General features: G+C 29.2%; 2 protein-coding genes across 2 annotated transcripts in view; both read left to right on the plus strand.

Annotated features, from left to right (window-relative positions):
- The window catches only part of Tsp97E (Tetraspanin 97E), a 47,092-nt gene extending 46,603 nt beyond the window's left edge, over window positions 1-489 (plus strand). The window contains exon 8 of the transcript XR_012757648.1: window positions 351-489. The gene's annotated coding sequence lies outside the window, so the exon portion shown is untranslated. The remainder of the gene's footprint in view (window positions 1-350) is intronic.
- Window positions 490-4,854: 4,365 nt separating this feature from the next.
- Window positions 4,855-22,638, plus strand: part of LOC142329916 (salivary peroxidase/catechol oxidase-like) — a 130,001-nt gene continuing 112,217 nt past the window's right edge. Inside the window, exon 1 of the mRNA XM_075374851.1 lies at window positions 4,855-4,990. The gene's annotated coding sequence lies outside the window, so the exon portion shown is untranslated. The remainder of the gene's footprint in view (window positions 4,991-22,638) is intronic.

A 22,638-nucleotide genomic window follows, 5' to 3' on the forward strand; every position in this document is an offset into this window, starting at 1 on the left:
ATTAATTAAGGTATAATATTTTTTTACACATTTTGAAGTTAAAAAGACAACCTTTCAAATGGTGTGTGAAAATCAATTATTGAGTTTAAAATATTCTTATTTACAATAAAAGCTGTTCCCAAAATAGGGCAGTTTTTCATAATTCTGTTAACTATTGAATTTTTAAAGAAAATATTGGTAAACATCTGATATACAGAGGTTTTCATTGTAAATTTAGTTTCTTGTAATACTACATTTTATTATATTCTCTTGATTTAATGTATGTTTAAGCTGTTATAATTTACTGACTTTCAAAATATTATTTATATGTATGGTTTCAAAGTAATTTACTTTTTTTGTTCTGATCTTAGAAGGGATCACAAGAGGCTCTAACTTCTCTCTGTTACATGTTGGTTTGGTGGGCTGAACAGAATCCTTAGACCCAATTGCACCACTTCTTGAAGAGGAGGATTCCTCTACAGAGACCCTCTGGAGTAGTTCTATCCAAAGAAGTTTCAATCATGCTCAGAATATTAAATTAAATTGTAGAAAAGAAATAAATTCTTTTCAGAAATAAAACTAAAATTTTTAGTCCTTGAGTATGAAATATAGCTTCCACTAACATGGCAGACAGTTGCTGAACAACCGCTGCCTGATCCAGAAACAGATGCAACTAGTTTTTAGGTTCTGTTTAGGTTTGCAAGTAGTATTTTATTTCCTGCATATTTTTAGAGCCACCGCTTACCTGCAAGCTGGTAATATGACTATGAGAAGGCTATAATTACACACACCATTTATTTTTAAACTAAAATCAACTTCAGATTTAATTTTTGTCATTTGGTATATTAATATGAGATGTTAATGTAATTATGATAATTAACATTTTAAAATATTTGACAACAAAATTTTGTACTTATTTGCATAAATTTTAATAGATAGAGACTTTTGTTTATGTAAATAAGATGTATAATACTGATGGCCCTACAACATCTGAAATATCTCAGGGCCCAAATAGGATAGCAACTTATTGACAAGGTAGGTTATGAAGGGTTATCCCCCTTTAATAATGTGAAAGGAGCTACAGAGGCTGTCAGTATCTGATAGTAAGCATACTTTCCACATTACATTGCCCTGTAATATGACTGATTTTTCCCATAGAGAAGATGAGGAAAAAAATCAGAGAATTCAGAAGACTATAAAGGGACTGGTATAAAGAAAGTTGATTTGGTAAAATATATGACCTTTAGATTATAGAACATAACCTCCCATGCAGGAAAAGGAAGTAAAAATAAAAGAAAAAATAGAAAAAAAAATTTTGAGCATGAAAATAAAACGAAAATCATCTGGAAATAACAGGAATTGAAGGAGGGAGGGAAGAGCTTGTTTGAAATTAAAAATTATTGTCTCAGGACTATGAACGATTTAGAAAAAAATTAAGGATATCTCCATGTGGCTTGGTTTATAAGGCATGATAAAAAAATAAGAAAACGATAAGAAGATGAGTTTTATAAATCATTATGTTTGTGGGACGTGTACTAGAGATATTCATATACTTGTCATGGTAGATTGTTTTTTATGTACGCACATGCACATCTGAATATGTCTGTACACACATTTGATTAATTTATTACAAAGACGTGTCACTAGTGTCATCTATTATTAAATTTAAGAAAAACTTAAGAGTAAATTGTTTTCATTTGGCATAAAAATATGCGATGTTAATATAATTATAATAATTAAATGTTTTAAAATATTAGACAAGAAAATTTTGTTGTATTGCATTGTTAACTTTATAAATTATTCTCTGTTTAAAATTTTTTAATCTTTTTTTAAAATAGGTAGTTAAATAAGATACATATAAATAGGTACATAAATAATAAAATAAACAGTGTAATTATATGTTGAATGATAATGATAAAATTTATTTGAAAGAATTTGTGTAGTAATTATTTATTATCAAATAAATAAATATTGGAGAGATATAAACAAAATAACTCTAATAAAAAGCTATACATAATAATAATAATAATGTGTATTTTATATTTTTAGTATAGTTTATTATTGTTTTTATATTGATTAATTTACAAAAAAAGCAAGAGGGCTTACTTATGATTGGAATATATTATTTGAAATTTGTTACATGTGAAATGAATTAAATCCCTGATCTATATTAAAACCCAAAACGTTTTTGGATCAATGGAAGAAATATTGCTTGTTTGCCTTGAGTTTGGCTGAGTTTTTGTAATAATTTTTATTTAACTTTTACTGAATATTTTAATTAATTTACTGGCTTTTCCACATACTAAAACCAACATTTTTGCTTCAACTTATTAAAATAGAAATATTAAATTGGTTTGATTAGATGAATTTTACTCATAGACACCAGAAAACATTAAACCATTTTACACATAAAAGAATTAACTTCCTGAAAAGAATTAACCATTTACATAGATTTGTGAGATGGTTTTAAATAAAAAGAAATTAGATTTACATAAAAAGATGTTACTATAACATATATATAAATATATGAACTCAACATACTTGAACTCTATGACAAACACAAATAAAATTTTATAAAATGACAAATCAATGGATAAATATAAACAGATCATTTTATTATTTAATCATGTTTTTAATGATATTCTATCTTTTTCAAGAGAAGCATCATTAACAAAACAGTACCATCTGTAACATTACTCATGAAGGAACTGCTCTGAAACATTCTTCTGGCAGCACATTTCCAGTTAATAATAATAGTAATTATAATATTTGTAGTGTAAATAGCTAACGGTTTTATCAGTTAATATTCTGAGATGTATTAACAGAAAATTACAATTTATTGCAACAAAAATATCCAGAATTTAATAAAATTTAAATTAATGTAATTTAATTTTTAAGAACATTGCCCATTAAATATTCACCATCATTTTTTTAAATACTGTCTTAATCTTTGAAGAGAATATATGACTTTTTGCAAGAAATCCTATGAAATATCACCTATCTACTTCAGTTCATGGATATTGCCTGGGCCTGGCTCTCTATCAGTCCTTTGCTTTAAAATATAGCCAAAGGAAATATACTGATGATAAAGTTGGCCTGTTGATGTCACATACTGTGAAATAAGGTATCTAGGAAACATTCTTCTTAATGTGAACATGCTGTCATTGGCATTGTGAATAATAGCTAAATCTTGTTGGAATCAAAATTTATGCCTTTCATTCAGTGCAATTTAATCAAGAAATCTTTTCAATAAAAAGTTTTCTAACATTTCATGGTATTAACTACCAAAATATAGGAACTGTCTGTTTAAAAAAAAAGTAATCCAGTAATCTGATGTAAAGTTATAGAGTATAACATAATCACTTTGCTCCTGTGTAGCTTTTGGTGTAATTTGTAAGGGTTGTTCTATTGCCAATAGCAACATTTCTGCTTGTTTATTAAACTATTCAGATCAAAATGGGCTTCATCAGACATCACAAGTAACCAAGCATGTTGGGATTTCTATTCATCAATGCTAAAAACTCTTCCCAAACTGTAACTTTTGTTGCCTTTTCACTTTCAATTGTGAACAACATAAATGTTATATAAATGAAGTTTTAATTCACCAAACAGATTCTGGCAAAGACTTTAGAGAATAAATGCCAGCAAAATGGTTTAGGCCAAACATTCCACAATGAATAATCTCAAATAATGCATTATCTGCATAAATCTCGATAATGCTTGGAATAATATATATAATTTCTATAGTGCTTGGAAACAAATGTGGTGATCAGTTATAATTAAAAACAGTCAGCTGTTTATACCCCATTTGTTATATTATAAGATTAAAAAAAATTTTAATTATAATAATCTTAGTGCTTTCTAAAATACTATCATTTAAAAAAAGAATACTTCTTTAATTTGCGTTTTTTCCTTTGTAATTTGATTAGCATTATATCTTATTTTGTGATTTTTTTTATTTAATTTTGCCAATATTGTAAAGTTACAGTGAACTTGTACTGTGGATAATCAATGGAAAAGAGACTTGGACAAAATAAATGTATTATTGTATATAACAACAGTACGTAATCAATGCACTTAAATATTTCAAGTTCACCTGTTTTTATCGAAACAGTTTCTCTCTCTCTTAATTGTTCTGTGTATCTCAAGGTCAATTTTATTCTTGCTGGACAGTACAGTTTCTCAGATTAGTGGAGACAGTCAACTATTACTTCTTCATTGGTTAGTAATTGAGCTGTATTTAAATGAGTATATGTATGTATGTGTATATGTATATATGTTTATGTATGTATATATTGGTGATAGAAATTTAATTTTGTTATTTACATTTTTGTCTGTTATATTGTTGATTATTAGCTTGCAGTGTGTGCTTCTTGGGAGAAAGGAACTTATAACTATTCTTTCTCTTTAGATTTAATATTCATCAGTGCTACCTAAACCTTAAATAATTAGTAAGCAAAGCAGCATTTATTTAGGTCAAACCAACATTTGTTTTGATAAACTAATTTACTTTTCTTTTGCACATACAAAAATATTGTATTTAGTATTTAATAGAATTTTATTGTCACTATTTTTCGTTATAGATTATTAGAAAGATATGAAAAGAAATAGAATGTGAAAGATAGACAAAGAAATGTTTAAAGGTTCAGTTCAAATTTGTTTAATGGATTATTATTACTATTACTACATCACTCATTAGGCTACCCAATTCTTTTTACTACATTCTATATGAAACACATGCTTTGAATTAAAAACAGTAATTAGCTTACAAGAATTACATAGTGACATCATATGTTAACTGTAAATGACTGATTCTTATTATTTTTTTATTTTTAACATTAGGCCACTAACACTAAAAGTTAGGACAGAGGCCAAAGTCCTTTTAATTTATAATTATTTCTAATGCTGTTGTACATATAACCAATCAGTTTATTTTGTGAGTTCACGCCTTCTTGATATATTAGTTCTTCAATAATTATTATCTAAATGAAACATACGTCTTAATTGAAATGTAAGTTGTTTTTTATTTTTAACCGTTAATTATTTCAATGCACAAAGAAAATAAACTATGATAGAAATTTTTTTCAGTTATTATGAAATAAAATACACCTTTTGAAATTAAATGGTAACACAAGATATCTGAATTTTTAAAAATAATTAATACATTACTTGCAAAATTTATATAAACTATCTTATATGAGATAGTATAATATTTAAAAATATTTTTCTAAATTAGAAAATTGTTTTACAGATTTTTCTGTTATTAAATTTTAATCTTTTTGTGAATTTTATTGACTCATATGATCGATCTTATACTTACTTTTCATCTACTGATGGGAACTAACAGTCTACCACGAAGAACCTTCCTCCACTTTTTCTACCCCTTGCTACCATAAACATTTAATCAACTCAACTACTTTCTGAACAATTATATATTTTCTTCATCACAAATCTGGGTTTCAGCTTCATTATTGGTTGTCTCAAATTGAGCATATCCATCTTCTCAACTTGGCCCTACTACTGAAGCTGTTTAATTCCTATAAGATTCTTCAGTGACTAAGTGTAAGTTTAATCCTGCTTGATAACTTTATTCTGCTTAAATTCTTATCAGTGGGTTTTATTATTTTTTTAAATATTTCATCTCTGTAATTTTCAGTCTTCCTTTGTCGCCTTTTTTTTAGATTCTTGTCTCTATGGGAGAGGGGGTCTTACTAGTAAATTTCTTGCTTTAAACAATCTTAGCTTTAGGAACTTTGTTACTATCTCAACTTTTTTCAAATTGTTAATCACCAAGCCATCTAAGTGAAATCCAATGATTTTTTCTGTTTTTATTTTTAGACTCAAAATTACTGTTGATGCACATTATAAAATAGGTAGATGGTCAATTTGTTCTAATAGTATGTAATTTATTTCCTGGTGTCAATATATTACCATTTTTGTTTTACTGTTACAAAGGACATTCTTGAATAATACATTTAGGATCAATATATTTATCTTGTATAATATATTTAGGTACTAAATTCTAAAAAAATGCGGTATTAATTTAAATTATTATATTGTCAGATTGTTAGTATCCTTAGTTGGAGAATGATAGCATCCTTAATTTGAATCGTTCTGGGTTTGAATTGTAGTAAAGCTTAGCGCTTGCATATGACAAGTATTATAAAATATATATATTTCTATCCACAAATATTTTAGTTTATATGATGAATTAATCATCTAAAAAAATTTAATTCACTATTATTTAATGTTGGTTAAACAATAACAAATGTAATTTATTAAAAATTGCTCTGGCCTTTGACATCCATGTTGATTTCACTTTTTAAACTTACTTTTTCCTCAATAAACAAGGTGTCATTATACTACAAACATTTTATACTAAGTGATTTAACACTTTTTCAAGAAATATTTTTTAATTTTTATTTTCAAAATTATAATTATTGAAATATAAAGAATGATTTAACTGTTGTAGCTCATAAATGAATAATGTTGTATGTGTGTGTTTGAAATAATTTCAAATATAAAAATTGTTGTTAGAATTCATTACAATTCCAACTGCTTTATTCTGATAATTTATGTATACCAATCCCTAAAATGTTCCGCCATACGTTACTTTAATCGACAGTTTAAATATTATGCATTCCATTTTAATAGAATAAGATTTTTTAATTCTGATTTGTTAACCTTATTATTTGATTAATTGAGTAGTTCTTATTTAAGAAAAAATAACATAATTATCACCAAAATAATAACTATGAATTTAATTTTTTTTAATCAAATATTAATTATCTACTTTTTAAGATTAATATTTTTAAATATGCGTATAATTAATTCCTTTATTAATTTTTTTTTTATTTACAATATTATCAAATTTCGTACCATCAATTAATATTATCAGTTTGTATAGACTATAGGTTAGAACAAGGGGCAATATAGAATTTTAATTGATTTTTTTTACATTTTTTTAAAAAAAATAGTTGAATTGCTTAAAAAAAATATTTTTGATTGTGGTAGTGTAATTTTATGATAGATATTAATTGATACCAATTTTCTACTTTTAATTTTCTTAAATTATAATTTTTTTATCAAATCATTTTTTATTCAATCTTCCAATTATCTTTTTCATTTTTTATTTTGTATTATCTATTTTTGACTTGAAATTGCAGTCAATGAAAGTACAATTAAGTGAGAGTAACCCTTGTTAGAGAGATTTATTATTTTGCTATCACATATTTCATTCTTCATATATTGTAAGTATTTTTATCGTAAATTTAGTGTCAAAATATATTTTGAATATTGATTTATGTATTAGGTTTGTTGAACAGTTAGTTATTTATTTAGTTTAGGGTCTACAATAGTAATAAGAATAAGTGTAATTAAAATTTCTTTTAGATTTAATTTTCTTAACATCTGGCACTGTTTGTATTGATATAATTTGTGTGAACAATGTATTTTCTCTTAACAACAATTGTTTTTTCAATGTATTATCAAAGCACTTTGTCATTTCTGTCTCATCAGGAATTATTTAAAACTATGAATTTGTATCCTTGCATACAGTGTTAAAATTAATTGTTACAGTGTTAATTAAAATTGTTATTTTCATAAGTCGGTCGTCAATAATAAAAATAATTTATATGTTAGGTAAAATAAAACGTCATGTTAGTAGGATGTTATGACTGACAACTGTTATGAAAATGAAAATTTAATTTTAATTTTAATTATAATCATACTTATAACACTATATACACGGATACAAATTCATAGTTTTAAATAATCCCTGATGATGGAGAAATGATTCTGAAAGCGCTTGGATAATGTATTGAAAAAAAAATTGTTGGTAAGTGGAAATATATAATTTATACTAAAAATTTCATTTACAAAAAAAAATTATTCATTTGTAATTATATTTATAATTAATAAATTAATTTGCCTTTTATCCTGAAGGTTCAGTTCAACTGCAGTAAGGCTTGACTTTTTTCACATATTACAAAATTCACTCTTATAAAGAAAATAACTAAAGTAACTGTAACTGGGCAATGTGGAGAGAAACTAAATAGATTGTATGCTCTGTAGATTAATTTTAAAAAGTATACATATTTTAAAAAAAATTCATTTAATATTAAATTTAAGTAAACAAATTATCATTTTGTTTTGAATTATTCTGTATAATTATCTGGTTTTAATTGTACTTAATACAGAGTAAAACTCATACTTGTATCATAAAATTGGTCAAAAAATGACTGTATGAAAACTTTTTAAATTTCTTGATATTTCTAAGTCTTGTGAGTATAAAAGCATTAAAATCTTAGTTACAGAGTTCTGTTTGATTGGTTATTTTTTGTTGGTATCTGTTTCGTATTTCATGAATAGTTTAACCTTGAATTCAAATTAGTGTAGTAAGCGTCTTTATTATTAGAGTAATTTTCTATATTAAATTTTCCTATAATTGTTTTGTGTGTTAACATTGAAATAATTTTATACTTAAAGGAGTTTAGATTTTATGAACTTTTTTTATGTGTTTTTTTAATCTTATCAAGAATAGAACAAACCCACTTAAAAAAATTAAGTTTATATCAATTTTTCTAGCTTTTTACTGCTACAAACTATCAGCTAAAAATTTTTTCTTAATCCGGTGTTGAGAGTGAAATAGTTTTCAAAAGTTTTCATCTTTTATCATGGAGGAAAGAAATTGCATTTTTACTCCTTTTAAATTTATTTTAATAATTATTATTATTAATTTTTATTAAATTTATTTTTTAGCTCATAAGTATGATTTCTTGGTGAGAAGTGTGTGTCATGTTTTGTCTGTGTTATGTATAAAAATATAGCTCATAATGTTTTTTTTTTTTTTACTCATTTTATCTGCATTATAAGATGATAAGAAAGTTTTATTTGATAAGCCTATCTTAGTCATATTTCTGATGACTATTGTGAATAATCAAGGGAAAAAAATCTAATTTCTATGCACATAAATATGCATCTGTACGTAGGTCTGTATATTTAATGGAAAATGCTGTGATAGTCTTTATTTTTAATTAAATACGAAATACAACAACAAAATAGTCCTTTATTCTTGAGTTAATTAACAAAATTATATTATTTCATTATATCTTTATCAATAAGCTGATAAAAATTAAAATAATACACAACTAATGATTGGTTTATAAAAGATAAACGGACAATCACACCTTTGATCTTTGTACATGTAAACAATTATAAGAGTATTTATAAACAAAAGAAAAAACAAACACACCCATAGACAGGCATATAAACACACCCACAGTATACTAGATATTTGGATAAAAAAATTAATTTTTTTATAAATCAAATTTACAGTTAATTTTTTTTAAATCTTTGGTGTTATTTCATATACTTTTTTAATTAAAATTATTATTCCAGAAATTAACCAGTGAAAAATTTTTAAAAAAATCTTGTACTATAATTTTTTCAATTAATTTTTATTTTGTAAAATATTTTACAGTTTTAGACTTTTAATGAATAAAAACCAAAAAACTGTTTTCACCAAAGGGAAATGAATACATCATTTGAATTTGTATAAAATGGTCTATTTTATTTAAAACTCTATTTTCTTTAGTATCACTCTCTTGATTATTTTTTATAATGCTGCAAGTGAATTATAAGAATTATTTTCTGTTAAAAGTACTTTATATAAAAAGAATTTCCTTTTACCCTTCACTATCTTTCCACTTTTTATTTTGTGCATATTTCTGGCAGAAAATTGCACTAGCATTTCTGGAATTTTTTTTTAAATTCTTAAATTGTTATATTTTTTTTAATTAATAAAAAAATGTGTAAAAAAGTTTAATTTTTTTTCAATATTAAAAGAAATTTTCAAATTGAAATGATCGAATACTTACATATATTTTCCTAATGTGGCCTTTGTAATCTGTTCAACTAGTGAACAGTAAGCAACCCTCCCTGCGCAACCCAGTGAGATGAGGATATGTATAACATGTAAATGAGGTGTAGTCTTGAAGAGTCTCAGACCGACCATTCCTTTCTTTTTCCTGTTTAGCCTCCGGGAATTACCATTCAGTTATTACTTCAGAGGATGATATGTATGATTGTAAATGAAGTGTAGTCTTGCACAGTCTCAGTTCATCTATTCGTGAGGTGTGTGGTTAATTGAAACCCAAGCACGAAAGAACACCGGTATCCACCATGATGTAGTATTCAAATCCGTATAAAAGTAACGGCCTTTACTAGGACTTGAACGCTGGAACTCTCGACTTCCAAATCAGCTGATTTGAGAAGACGCGTTCACCACTAGACCAACCCAGTGGGTTAGGCCAACCATTCCTGGGTTAAATTAAATCCCAACCTCCAAAGTACACCATATAGTATTCAAAAACGTATAAAACTTTGAACCTCAGAAACTTTGACTTTGAAACTTTGACTTTGAAATCAGCTATTAAAAACTAATTTGCAACGAGTTATCCACTAGACCCGCTGGGAAAATACTTACACATGAATACAAATATTTATTGCGTAGGCCAAGAAGCGCCAATATCTTCCAGAATTGCTTGAACGTAGTATGACATTAAACTTATTTTAACTTAAACTTTATATAACACTATCTTAAACTTAGACAGGAATGAACATGAACTTCAGTTATACATTTTGTTAATACAGTCTTTTACACATGCAGCCATAAATGTAACATAAATCATAGGGTAATGAAATTCTTCGACAGATTGGAAGAAGGATAACGGATGACTATAGTATTTACAAGTAATGAGAGTTGTACATCCCGCATTAAAAATTCATTTTTTTTTTAAAGGAAATTTGTTTCAGATTAAATATATATATATTTTTTTCTAACTGGAATATTTTACTTTAAAATAGTATAAGTGTTTAAGGAAATATTAAAACGGTTTTTAAAAACTTAAAAAGTATTTATTTAACCAACTTTTCGAAGAAAAATACGGTGTTACTATCGGTCACATGGTGGGAGTGGGGAAAGAAAATGAACTTTCTTTACATTTTGAGATATGAGGAGTAAGAAAATACTATTCACTTAGATTAAGGTTGTGTGTGTGTGTGTGTGTTTTTAGTAAAAAATATATAGAATGTGTATAGAATTTTTGGCTCGAAAATCTCCATAACTAACTTGATCAGTTTTATTGAAATTTAAATCTGTAGAAATTTGCTGTCTGTAGTGCTTGTAAAAATTTGATAAGATTGGTTGTGTCGTTCTTGAGTTAAAGTAGATTTAAGGTCGAAAAAGAATGAGGTTATGTTGACTGTGTGGTGTTTTTTTCACACGCTTATGCAAGAGTCATAGTGTTAAGCTGAAACTTGATTGTTGTTAAGCAAAGTCTACTGATATATTGAACAAGTGTCACAATGCACTCATTGTGCTCTGAAAATCAGTGCGTTTCTGACTGCAAAATAGTGAGAGCTTCGGAAACAAAAATTCGGTCTTCTTGTGCAGAACTGTGCAAGAATTTATTTATTTTTTAAATTTAATCTTTTTTAAGTTGATTAATTAAATAATTTAGTCACCAGTCAAAAAAAAGCTACCAAGGAATTTACTAACCAGTAATTTTACACTGAATTCAAAAAAGGGATGTTTTAAAAGAATTCAAAAAACTACCTTTTATATATTTAAATTTTATTTTTAAATTATCGTTATATATTTATTTTTTCGGTTTTATTTCTATTTTAAAATATGAATAGAAATTTAAGAAAAAGATGCTTTATCTATAGGAAGGCGTATGACGCGGCGTTGAAAAGCTATTCTTCTGAACTATAGTCAGAGAGTATTAAAATTTAATTCAAAATACAGTGTTCCGAAAATCAAAAATATGATTTTTTTACTTTGGTAAATTTTAACACAAACTTTTTGTAATTTTAAATACTTCTCATTCATACTTTAAATGACTTCTCGTCATTCTGACGAAACAGAGATCGTTGTGAATGTGTTTTAATTAGCATCTTTTTTATTAATTCTGTTAAAATTTTAAACGTGAACGTTAGAATTTTGAACATTCTGAACGTTCGATACAAACCACAAAGATACTCGTATATGAAAAATATTTTCAAATATTTTTTTATCGATAAATAAATAAAAATTTATTATTTTATAAAATAATACAATATTTCTAATATTCTTTATCAAATTCCGGTCAGGCACGGCATTTTTTCATACACAATTCCACGCGCAAGCTTCAAGCTTATGTGGCGATATCATCAAGAAAAAAAATTAATTAATTAAATATTCATGATTTTGTACCGTACGTTGTAGGAAGATTACTTGTTTTTATTACACTTGTTTGCGTGGTTTGATGTACTGGTAACACGCGAAAATTTATTTTAATATTGAGTGATTGATTTGTTAAAATAATAAATTTATCCATATCAGCATAATGGAATTTTTTTATGAATTTTAAAATAATTTTATACACAATTCTCTTTTACAATATGTTTTATTATTTTTTTTTCACAAAATTCTGTATAACAAACATTATTTGTAGTATTCTGGATTGATAGAAGTATTGAATAACACAACATTATGGATCCCCAAAAAAATATTAAAATAAAAATTATAACGTAAATACATCCACGTTTTTTGTTTTTATTTTTAATCGACAAAAATGGTTTCCAACTCGACCCATATACTCAATATAAATATTTCTTTTTGCGCACATTGGTTGTTCTTCGGGAGGAAAGTTCTTCGGTTAGACGTGTTGTAAGAGTTTTCCAGACATTAGTGAAATTTGTTTTAGATTAAAAATCACATGAACTATATAGATAGATGATTTGAAGATAATTCTCTTTCTTTGGTCATTATTCTTGCTTAATATTACATTATTGTAGAATATATGATTACTCACTGATATAAGGCTATATTCAAATAATATTTAGGTGAAAATTCAAGAAAATTGGTTGGAAAACTTTAATTAAAATTATACATATAAAACTTTTTTTTTTCTTTCTCCTACCTCCCGAGTTGGATTCCGCAGGAGTAAGCTTAGCACAGGTCAGGAGGTTTTCCTTTAAACTCAAACGGGCCTTCCCGTCCGCCGACAGCACATCCGTTACGACAGGTCAGCCCGCCGGTTTGAATCTTTTATTTTTGCCTGCCTCTAACCTTTGAAATGAGGTGGCCAAGCCCGACTATGTCGTTCATGGGCCTCGTCCCAAAGGCCGGGTCTCGGTCTTTATGCTTCATGCCTCTATCACGTACGCTCCCTAGAGAGCGCCGTGGCGGATCTGGGTCTTTACTTTTCCGCAAGGGGTTTTGGGAGTCGCCCTTCTTCTACAGTGTATGTTACTGTGTCTGTAGTGCTATCCCCCACCCCTCGTCATCTCGTCCTTCTGCTGCAGGATTTGTGTAGTAAGTCCTGCAACGGCTTTAAAATTCTCCTCGTTGTTCAGCGTGGTTTCAATTAAAGTATCAGCTGCGACCGATCCGGTTATTTGAGTGCACCGACGACTCTTGTCTTCCCACTGTTGACAGTCGAACATGACATGTTGACAGGTGTCTGTTTCTCCACAGTAACGGCGGAGGTCATTTTCCGCCCGTCTTCTTCCTTATAGGTACGCCCTGAACCCACCATGTCCTGTCAGTAGTTGGGTCAACCAGTAGTTCAGTTTTCCGAACTTACGGTTGACCCACGGGTCAATCTATCTTATAAGGCGATGAGTTCATCGCCCTGTTGAAGATTGGTTCAATCGCCCTTGCCATTGCTGCAACATTCGTCTCCGTACCTCGGTCTTGTCCATTCCGTCTTTCACATTCCTTCTCATGTGGCCATCTATTGAAGAAGAGGCATGCCAGCCAAAACTAGTGTAGCCTCAGTCGAAACCGAAGAGTACACGAAGTCTACTCGTACAGCGATCCGTCGCCGCACTCCTTTTAGTATACGCCTATGCTTACCTGTCTCTAAGGCCTTCCCCCATCCTGACACCCCATACAATAGTATGGAGTTGACGATAGAGCTTCTTTTTGCTCGTTCTAGGGCCTGTAACGTTTCCTAGTAATCTGCTAAGAGCTCGCACTGTTTCTCTAGCCTTACCTGATATTTGTTTCACATGTGACGAGAACGACCTTCTGTGGTCCAGCCATATCCTGTTTCGACCTGGGTGATTAAGCCGTCGTCAATCCTTATCGGTATGGTCGGTAGTGGCCGTCTTCCAGCCAAGCAGACGAAGGTCGTTTTGGTCCCAGAGAGAGCTAGACCCTTGCCCAAAAACTACATTTGTACTCGCTTTATGGCCTCGTTAGCCGTCATTGTCACTTCTTTCCGAGACCACAAGAGCGAGGTCATCTGCGAAAGCCACTGGAGTATTTGAAGACTGAAGACATCGTCGAAGACGATGTTACTTATTAATGCAAATTAACTTATAATACTTATTAACTTATGTAACTTAAAGTAAACTTATAGTAATAACTTAAAGTAAATTATACATATTACCATATTCTAGCTTTCTTAATTTTTCGTTCTGCGCTTCTTACATTTTTGTTGACCTACCCGTATTTTAAATTTTTTAAAAATCGAGTATGAAAAAACTTTGAAAAAAATTAAATTTTATAAAATTCACTAAAAATAAAATATTTTCGTTTCTTTTTTAAATGTCTGAAGCTATGTAATTAGGTAGTTATTTAAGGGTTACTAGATTTTCGGTAGCTTTTTTTTTAATGGCGTTAAAATATTTAAAAAATTTATAAAAGTATTCCTTTTAGTTCAACTCTTGAGTTCGGTTTGATATATTTTAAAAAGGTTTATTTTTTTTTTTACTTAAAAAAAATTTTAATTTGGGAGCAAATTAAAGATATTTATTTTTTTAATTTTCTTGTTAAAATAATTATAAAAAAAACTGCAGGGAAATTATGCATGTAAAAAAAGTCTATCGCAGATGAGCTAATGCTTTAAGAGTTGTTTGAATATGTGTTGTTATCTTGTTCTATGTATTCCAAGTAATTTTTGTGTAAAAATACTTTAGATAGATGGATAAAAGGTCATTCTGATATTCAATATTCATTATGTAAATAGCGTATCATTACCTACAATATATAATTAATTTTATGTCGTACAATAATATATAATTATTCTATAATAACCATTACTAAGGAGTGAAAAAAATTAAAAAACCTTTAAAATATCTTCAAATAATTTGTGAAGGAGAATCAATATAATTTTTCGTTTAAGAACTTCCTCATAAGTATCTAGAAAATCTTTCAATGTGACCTCTAGAAGAAGTTTTTTAATAAAGTAGAAAATAAAGAATCATCGAAATCGTTTCATTTGGGGGGAAGAAATTATAAGAGTAGATTTAAGAATCTTACTAAAGTCAGTAAAAAAAGCTGAAAAATCATTGCATGACTTTGCTAGTTGCGTCGGTCAAGTCATCAATACCTTTCTTTCTTTTTCCTGTTTAGCCTCCGGGAATTACCGTTCAGGTATTACTTCAGAAGATGAATGAAGATGATATGTATGAGTGTAAATGAAATGTAGTCTTTTGCAGTCTCAGTTCGACCATTCCTGAGATGTGCGGTTAATTGAAACCCAACCACCGGTATCCACCGCGATCTAGTATTCAAATCCGTATAAAGTAACTGGCTTTACTAGGACTTGAACGCTGGAACTCTCGACTTCCAAATCAGCTGATTTCATTTGATGATGGTTAAGACGCGTTCACCACTGGACTAACCCGGTGGGTTAAGTCATCAATACCTAATCCAAAATTTCGACATGTTCTTGTTTCCTCAAATTTCATGAGTGCCTTACATGCGATTAATGATGCGTATTATAATGAAGTCATTAATCGCTTGTAATGCACTCATGGAATTTGAGCAAACAAGAACATGTCGAAATTTTGGATTAGGTATTCATTTTCAAGGTATTGTCTGTAAGATTCCTTCTGTCATTTCGCAAATGATTAGACATAATATAACACTGAACTTCTACTGAATGCCGAGCCATATAGGAATTTCAGGCAATGAGCGAGCAGATAGTGCGGCAAAAGAGTCTTGTTTTCACCTTACTTTTACCAATCGCGTTGCTTCTAACCATTTTGTCTGTTTCCTGAAGAGGGTAGTTCACGATCAGTGGCAAAGTGAATGAAAGAATACCACGAACAATAAACTTCGCCTAATTACAGACTTCACCGTGGAACTCCTCATGCAGAAATAACCGTCGAGATGAGGTTATTATCTGCCGTTTACCAATAGGTCAGGTATACTAGGCTCGCTTATGGATATCTTATAACGCAAACAGATACACCCGTTCGTGCTCGCTGCGACTGCCAACTAACAGTCCACCACAATCTTGTGAAATGTATCTTGTGCGGCATTGCATCGCAAGTTTCATCTAGTGGCCGTCCGTTTATATTCTTGTATTTAATTTATCGTAGTGTGTTACAGCTATTCATTCCATTTGCCGTAAAGCAGATGGTAATTATATTATTTTAATTTAGATATATAATGTGATACATCTTTTATTATTGCAACAAATATATCGTGCCCGGGCGATAATAATGCGAAAGCGTTTTTCGCCCAGAAAAACCCCCCAAAAAAATCTTATTAAAAATCTTATTTTTATTTTCATAATAAACGTTTAAATGTATGCAATAAAAAAATTTACAAAGGTTTTTCTACGTTCCTATTTACGATTAGCTTTAGTTATCAGTACCTGGTACATTTGAATAATATATGACCGTCAATAATTTTTCAGTAGCTTTATGTACCAGTGCTTGGCGTTTACGTTCAAATATCAAATTTTATTCTGGTAAATATTTCCAGTTAAGACGATCTTTTCAACATTAAATATTTTTTATCGGTGGAAAAATGTTTTTTAAAAATTAGTTTTTGAAAGTCGGAACAAATAGCAGTCGTATTACTATTTACCTCCCCCTCCACACGTAATAATTTCACAAGAATAATATTCAAAAGTAGCCTAGTAAAAGTCTATTCTTTTTTAACAAGGAAAATTATCCAATATTCCCTCAGGGTATAATTCTTAAGTTATGTTACCTGAAGGTAACTCAGTATAGAATCCTTACAATATTGTTTAAATCTATCCTTTATCATTTCTTTTTGTGATACGTCCTCAAACACACCAACAACAAAAAACTATTTATTTTTAAACAAAAATGATAAAATAAATTCTAAATTAATGAAAAAAAAAAAAATAATAATAATTACGAAAATATATATACGAGAAACCTATGATAAAATTTTATTATAAATAAGATTATTCAAAGGTTAATAATATTAATAAAGGACAAATTAAGCCTTCATTATTTAGGCTTATATTAAACAAATGTACGACTGGGAAAGCGTAGTTGTGGTACAATGAGATGGTAACTCAAAATTTATAATTTAAATCCAACTTACTGTAGATTGATTCAAATTTAACCGATCCAAGTGATGTCCTATTATTTGCCAGATGTAATAATAACTTGGGGAAAAATTATAATAATTATATCTGTCTGTCTGTCCGTTGTATTATCTGATATGAGAGTAACAGTTCGGTTTTTTTATAAAGTTGATAAATTTAGGTTTTTAAGAGAGGGATATCATATACAAAAAATAACTTAACCGTATTCTGTCAGTTAATATTAAAAAAAAGAAGTTATTTACTGGTAATCTCATTTAAAAGAATAAAAAATAAAAGTTTAATAATTAAAAGTTTGATAATGTTCGAAGAAATAGCTCGAATAAATAAACTATTCGGTAAATACGTGATTCTTCTTGCATATTTCACCAACTTTTCACGTGTTCATCACGTGATAACAGCAAACAGATGTTGCATTTTTTACACGATTCTTTTTAATTCCAAGTAATTATTACACAGGCCTCTTTCGTATCTCATTACATATTATTTGACAAATAAAAAATATATTTTAATATTTTGCATCAGTTTAGTAATTAATCCTAACGAGTCATAATGAGTAGTCATATAAAATAATTATTATTCTATTTAAACTACTATGAGTAACTGGGATTATTAATTAAAATTATTTACATCAGTTTGTCGCAAAATAATTGAAGATAAATTATAACTATTTCTCATTTATATTTATCGATCTATTTTATTTAGTCATTGACACTGTGTATTATAATGTAATTAGAGTTTTTACATATGCATTGCACGCACGACGCACGTTTTTAAGAACATGTAGACTACTAATGTTACGTTAAATTAAAAAAAAAAAAATTACTATGTAACCAACTTTAAAAGAAAGTACAAAAAACGATTTGTATACAAAAAAAATATATATATATATATATTTTTGTACTTTCTTTCAACATTTTTAACTCTAAATATTTTAAAGAGTTAAAAATGCTAATTAATTAAACTAAACTTTAATTTTTGCATCGATTTCAGAAAATCGAAATTTAATTCAGAATTAAAACAATGTTATTTTTTACTTTTTATGACAGTTAATTATTTTTGGTTTATTTTTATCTTAAACATTGAAAACTTTTATATGCTATTCGTTTTTAAAAGAAAACTCATAAGAAACACAATATATAAATAGAAAAGTGCGTAGAAAACGTACCTAAAAAGCATTACTGCTTTTAATATGAATTAACAAGTTGGTTATGACGACAAAAAGGAAAAATATTTTTAAAGCGTCTATGAAGGCAGTTTAATTTACCGTTAATCTCCCACTTAAGTTACCTTGAACAAATTTATAAAAGGACCGCTAAATTAAATTCCTATATAAAATAATTAAAATTAATTATTGAAATTGGCCTAACTAATGAAGAAAAAGCTTGAACATGCTTTTAAAAAACAAATAAACGTGTAAAAAACAAATATCCGTTGCATTATTTTAAGGCGAAATTTCAAGAAAATTGATCGGAAAACTTATACAAATTACAGCATTCCAAATAGTCTTGATCATGAACGGTAGAAATCTTTTTGTGTCTATTCCTTTATCTGTGTTCCATTTATCTAGTGCAGGTTTCTCACCTTTTGTGTTTCTTATATATAATTTTTAGCGGATTTCCAAAGAATTTGTAGACCTCGCTACTGCGCCCGGTCAGATCATCTAAGGGGGTGTCGGAAGAAGAGTGAACCAACGTTTCTTCCCGTTTTGGAGTCTCCTGAACATGATCCTGCAATGTTTATATAACATACTTGCATGTAAGGATAAAAGTTTTCATCCCCTCTACCAAAATCAACCGCAAAACCGATTTTGATAAAACTTGGTGGGGTGATGTAAACCTATTGGGAATAAACCCCTATTGACTTTCTTCGGAACTGGAACCAAAAAAAACGCAATTTTGGGTTACATTTTCAGCCCTTTTTTCGTTCTTTTGGAAGCTATCTACGGAACGGAACGGAAAAGTGGCGGTAGTTTCACAAATTTTCCCTTCGAATCGCAGAGCCTGGACAGTGTCCCTTTCTGCTGTATGATTCTGTAATCGGGCGTGTTTAAGGGTTTAATTTAATGACGGGTCTAAGTTTTAAGTTTTGTTATATTTTATGGACGGATTTGTGATTAGCGTTCCATATCCGTTTGGACCAGCGTTCTCAAACCCATTTCTGGGTCCGACCGCGGGAGACTAGGCTTTTAAAACCTGTGCTCCCGACGTAATTCCCCTTCAGACCGTCCACTGAAGTCCTTTCGGTGCTAACGCTTCATAGGCTAGCAGGAATACGCCACAACGGGGCCCTAATTGTTTGGAGGGAGCAATGCGCTCTTCTCCGGAGAGAGTCGCAATTGCTGATTTAATTTAATTAATTGTAACTATTGAAATTTTTTAAAGTATGGATAAAGGAGAAGATCTTCATCTACTTCTTCGGTGGCTGCCCTTCACGTTGCTTCTCTGCTGGGCTCCTTTTTCCGGAGTCCGTGACGGCGGGTCGCGTAGTGGGTCTTCTTTCTTCTTTTTCTTCTTCAGATGACCTCTTCGTTCTTCTTTGGCCTATACTTTCCGAGACTCGGCAGTAATCGAAATTACATGCTAAAGGGCTGAACGGGGGAAGTGCAAATTTCTTCGTTCTTCTATGCTGTTAGTGGCTGCTGGACTGGTGACTGCTGGGCTCGTTCCCTCTTCTTCGTTCTTGAAAGGAAAGGAAAAAGGGGAACTTATAGCTTGGGTAAAACATGATTCGCGATCGCGGTTTGGAAGCGGCGATCGCCTTTTGTCGAAGAAGTAAGAGCGGATTACTCAAACACTTCAAATAATTAATCTTCCAGACACACGTGTGTCCGGGAAGGGCTTGGGGGACCGCGTGGCCGCAGTGAAGAAACCAGTGTTGTATTGGCTGTGGTGGCTGTCGTGGGTGTGATATCTGAAACATAGAAACAGAACACACACACGCACAAAAAAAATAAGGAAAGTTTTTTTTTTTTTTTTGGGGATAAGTAGGATATTTTGAAAAGGAAAGGGATTTGTCCTCCTTCTGCCGGTGGGCGCCATACATATATATTTCTGATATTAATATAAATAAAGTATTATCTATCAAGCTATTTATATATATATAGTAAAGGGGGGGGTATCTCTCGCGCGAAAAAAAGAAAAAAAAAACGCGCAGACGCAATTTATAACTGATTTTGATGACACCGGTAGGATGATGTAAACCTAGTAGAAATAGGACCCTATTAATTTTCACAGAAGACTATGTTAAAAGAAAAAAAAATTGATTTTTGAGTAAGTTTTCATATTGTAATTTGAAGGATGACATATTATAAAGTCAAAATTAGAGCGAGCACTACCAAGTGAGAGCCAGTTTCCCAATGGTCCAAAAACTCTAGTTGGTAACTCAAATAAGATTTTTGCGAGCACCCACAGGTGTGAGCTGATTTCACATTGATTCAAATCCAAAATATCATGTTTGAAGCCGAAATCAGATTTTTGCGAGCACTAACAAGTGAGAGCTAGTTTCGCTATAGTACTTTACAGTTTCGCAATAATTCAAAACGTGATCTGGTGGAAAAGGGTGGTGTTCAAAACATCAGTTTTGAAGTTGTAACCGTTTTGGGTCAATTTGAACCTTTTATTTTTTGTGAACACGACTCCAAACATTAACAAAGAATTATTGACTGATCTTGTTAATTTAAATTCCGAATCTTTCAAATCTAGAATCTTTGAATTATTTGTAATATTAATATTTTGATGATTTCTTTACAGTATATGTTCATTTAGAAACAAATTGCTATTTATTATTACTTTTCTACAAAAAAAGAAGAAACACTTTGTAAATAAATTTTTTTTTCTACATAAATAATTGTTTACATGCATTTTAAATTTATTAAATGAAACCTACAACTTTCACTAAAAAAAAAATAGTTATTTTTTTATTTTTATTTAAAACATATTACAATTGGACTTTTGTATTATCTTTTTATTTACTTAGATTACGTATCTGTATAAATAATGATTTATGGGAAACATTTTACGGCAATCTAAAGTTATAGCACGTGTTACTATTGTTTCTTAAGTATATATTTCTTGAATGATATAAAGTTAAAAGAACTATTCAGGCACGGAATCAGTTAGGAATTGAATTAGTGAGCAAAGAATTCAGGAATTAGTCAGGCATGGAATTTTCACACACGCTACAAATCATTCATCTCATCCTCTGAAGCACGCCTAACGGTGGACCTGGAGGTTAAACAAAAAAAAAAAAATATTCAAATAATATCTTTTAAATCTATTTTTTTATTTTATCTAAAATTTTATTTTTTTGTACACAATTAATTATAATATTTAGGTTAATATGATCTCTACACAGAAAGACTAAGACTTACATAAAGTAAGACATAAGACCTAAGACTTACATAAAATCTATTTTAAAAAGATTCCAGAAATATATTATCTATTTGTTTTACATACCGATAGGATGTACAGTACATTTTTTAAGTGATCTTAATCTTCAAAAATATTTATATTATTATGCGTACTTTTATATTTAATTGATTTTTACTCGATTACGTCAGAAATCTAATACGGATCATAAATCCCCATTTTTCCCAAAACGATAAACTAAAAATGTGTTCAAAAATTAATCAACGGGGTTGTCAAATTCTTTTTTTTATAAATTTAAACCCAATTTGCTTGTTATACATAGACTTTTAGCTCGTACGAGAATACAACTGAAATTCATTACCACAAATCAGTAAAAAGAATGGATATCTTGCTGTTGACAATCAATCGGTACCTGGTAGAAAAGAAACAACACGGCAAATTTATCAGCGTATCTAAAATTACACTACTTCTAGCGCTCCTTTCTAATAAGATTTTCCTCCTATTTGTAGTCGTGTAAAATTCTGCAACTAACACCAGTTATACTATATGCTGGCATATAATGACCACAAATTCAATACTTGAGCTATAAAATCAAGCGTTGAATGTTACCTTGCTTTTGAAAATTGTTTTTATTGCACTTTTTTTCTCCTGCCACCCACATTCAAACCATTTATTCAGAGGTAATAATTTTTGTTTTTTATGGAACGAATGGTTGAAGTGATGTTGATTTTTACATTTAAGAGAGTTGAATAATTATGTGTTTATCAGAAATATAATTATTAAGTAACTACTGATAATGATTTTTAATGTTGTATAAATAAAAAAATGAAAATTTAAAATAAAAAAATTGTAAAGATCCCCCGCTTCTAAAATTTAGTCTTTTATAAATAACTAGGGGGCTGAGACCCCTGGCCGCTTCATGATCC

This window comes from Lycorma delicatula, chromosome 9, assembly GCF_047948215.1.
Source record: "Lycorma delicatula isolate Av1 chromosome 9, ASM4794821v1, whole genome shotgun sequence".
Classification (NCBI taxonomy): domain Eukaryota; kingdom Metazoa; phylum Arthropoda; class Insecta; order Hemiptera; family Fulgoridae; genus Lycorma; species Lycorma delicatula.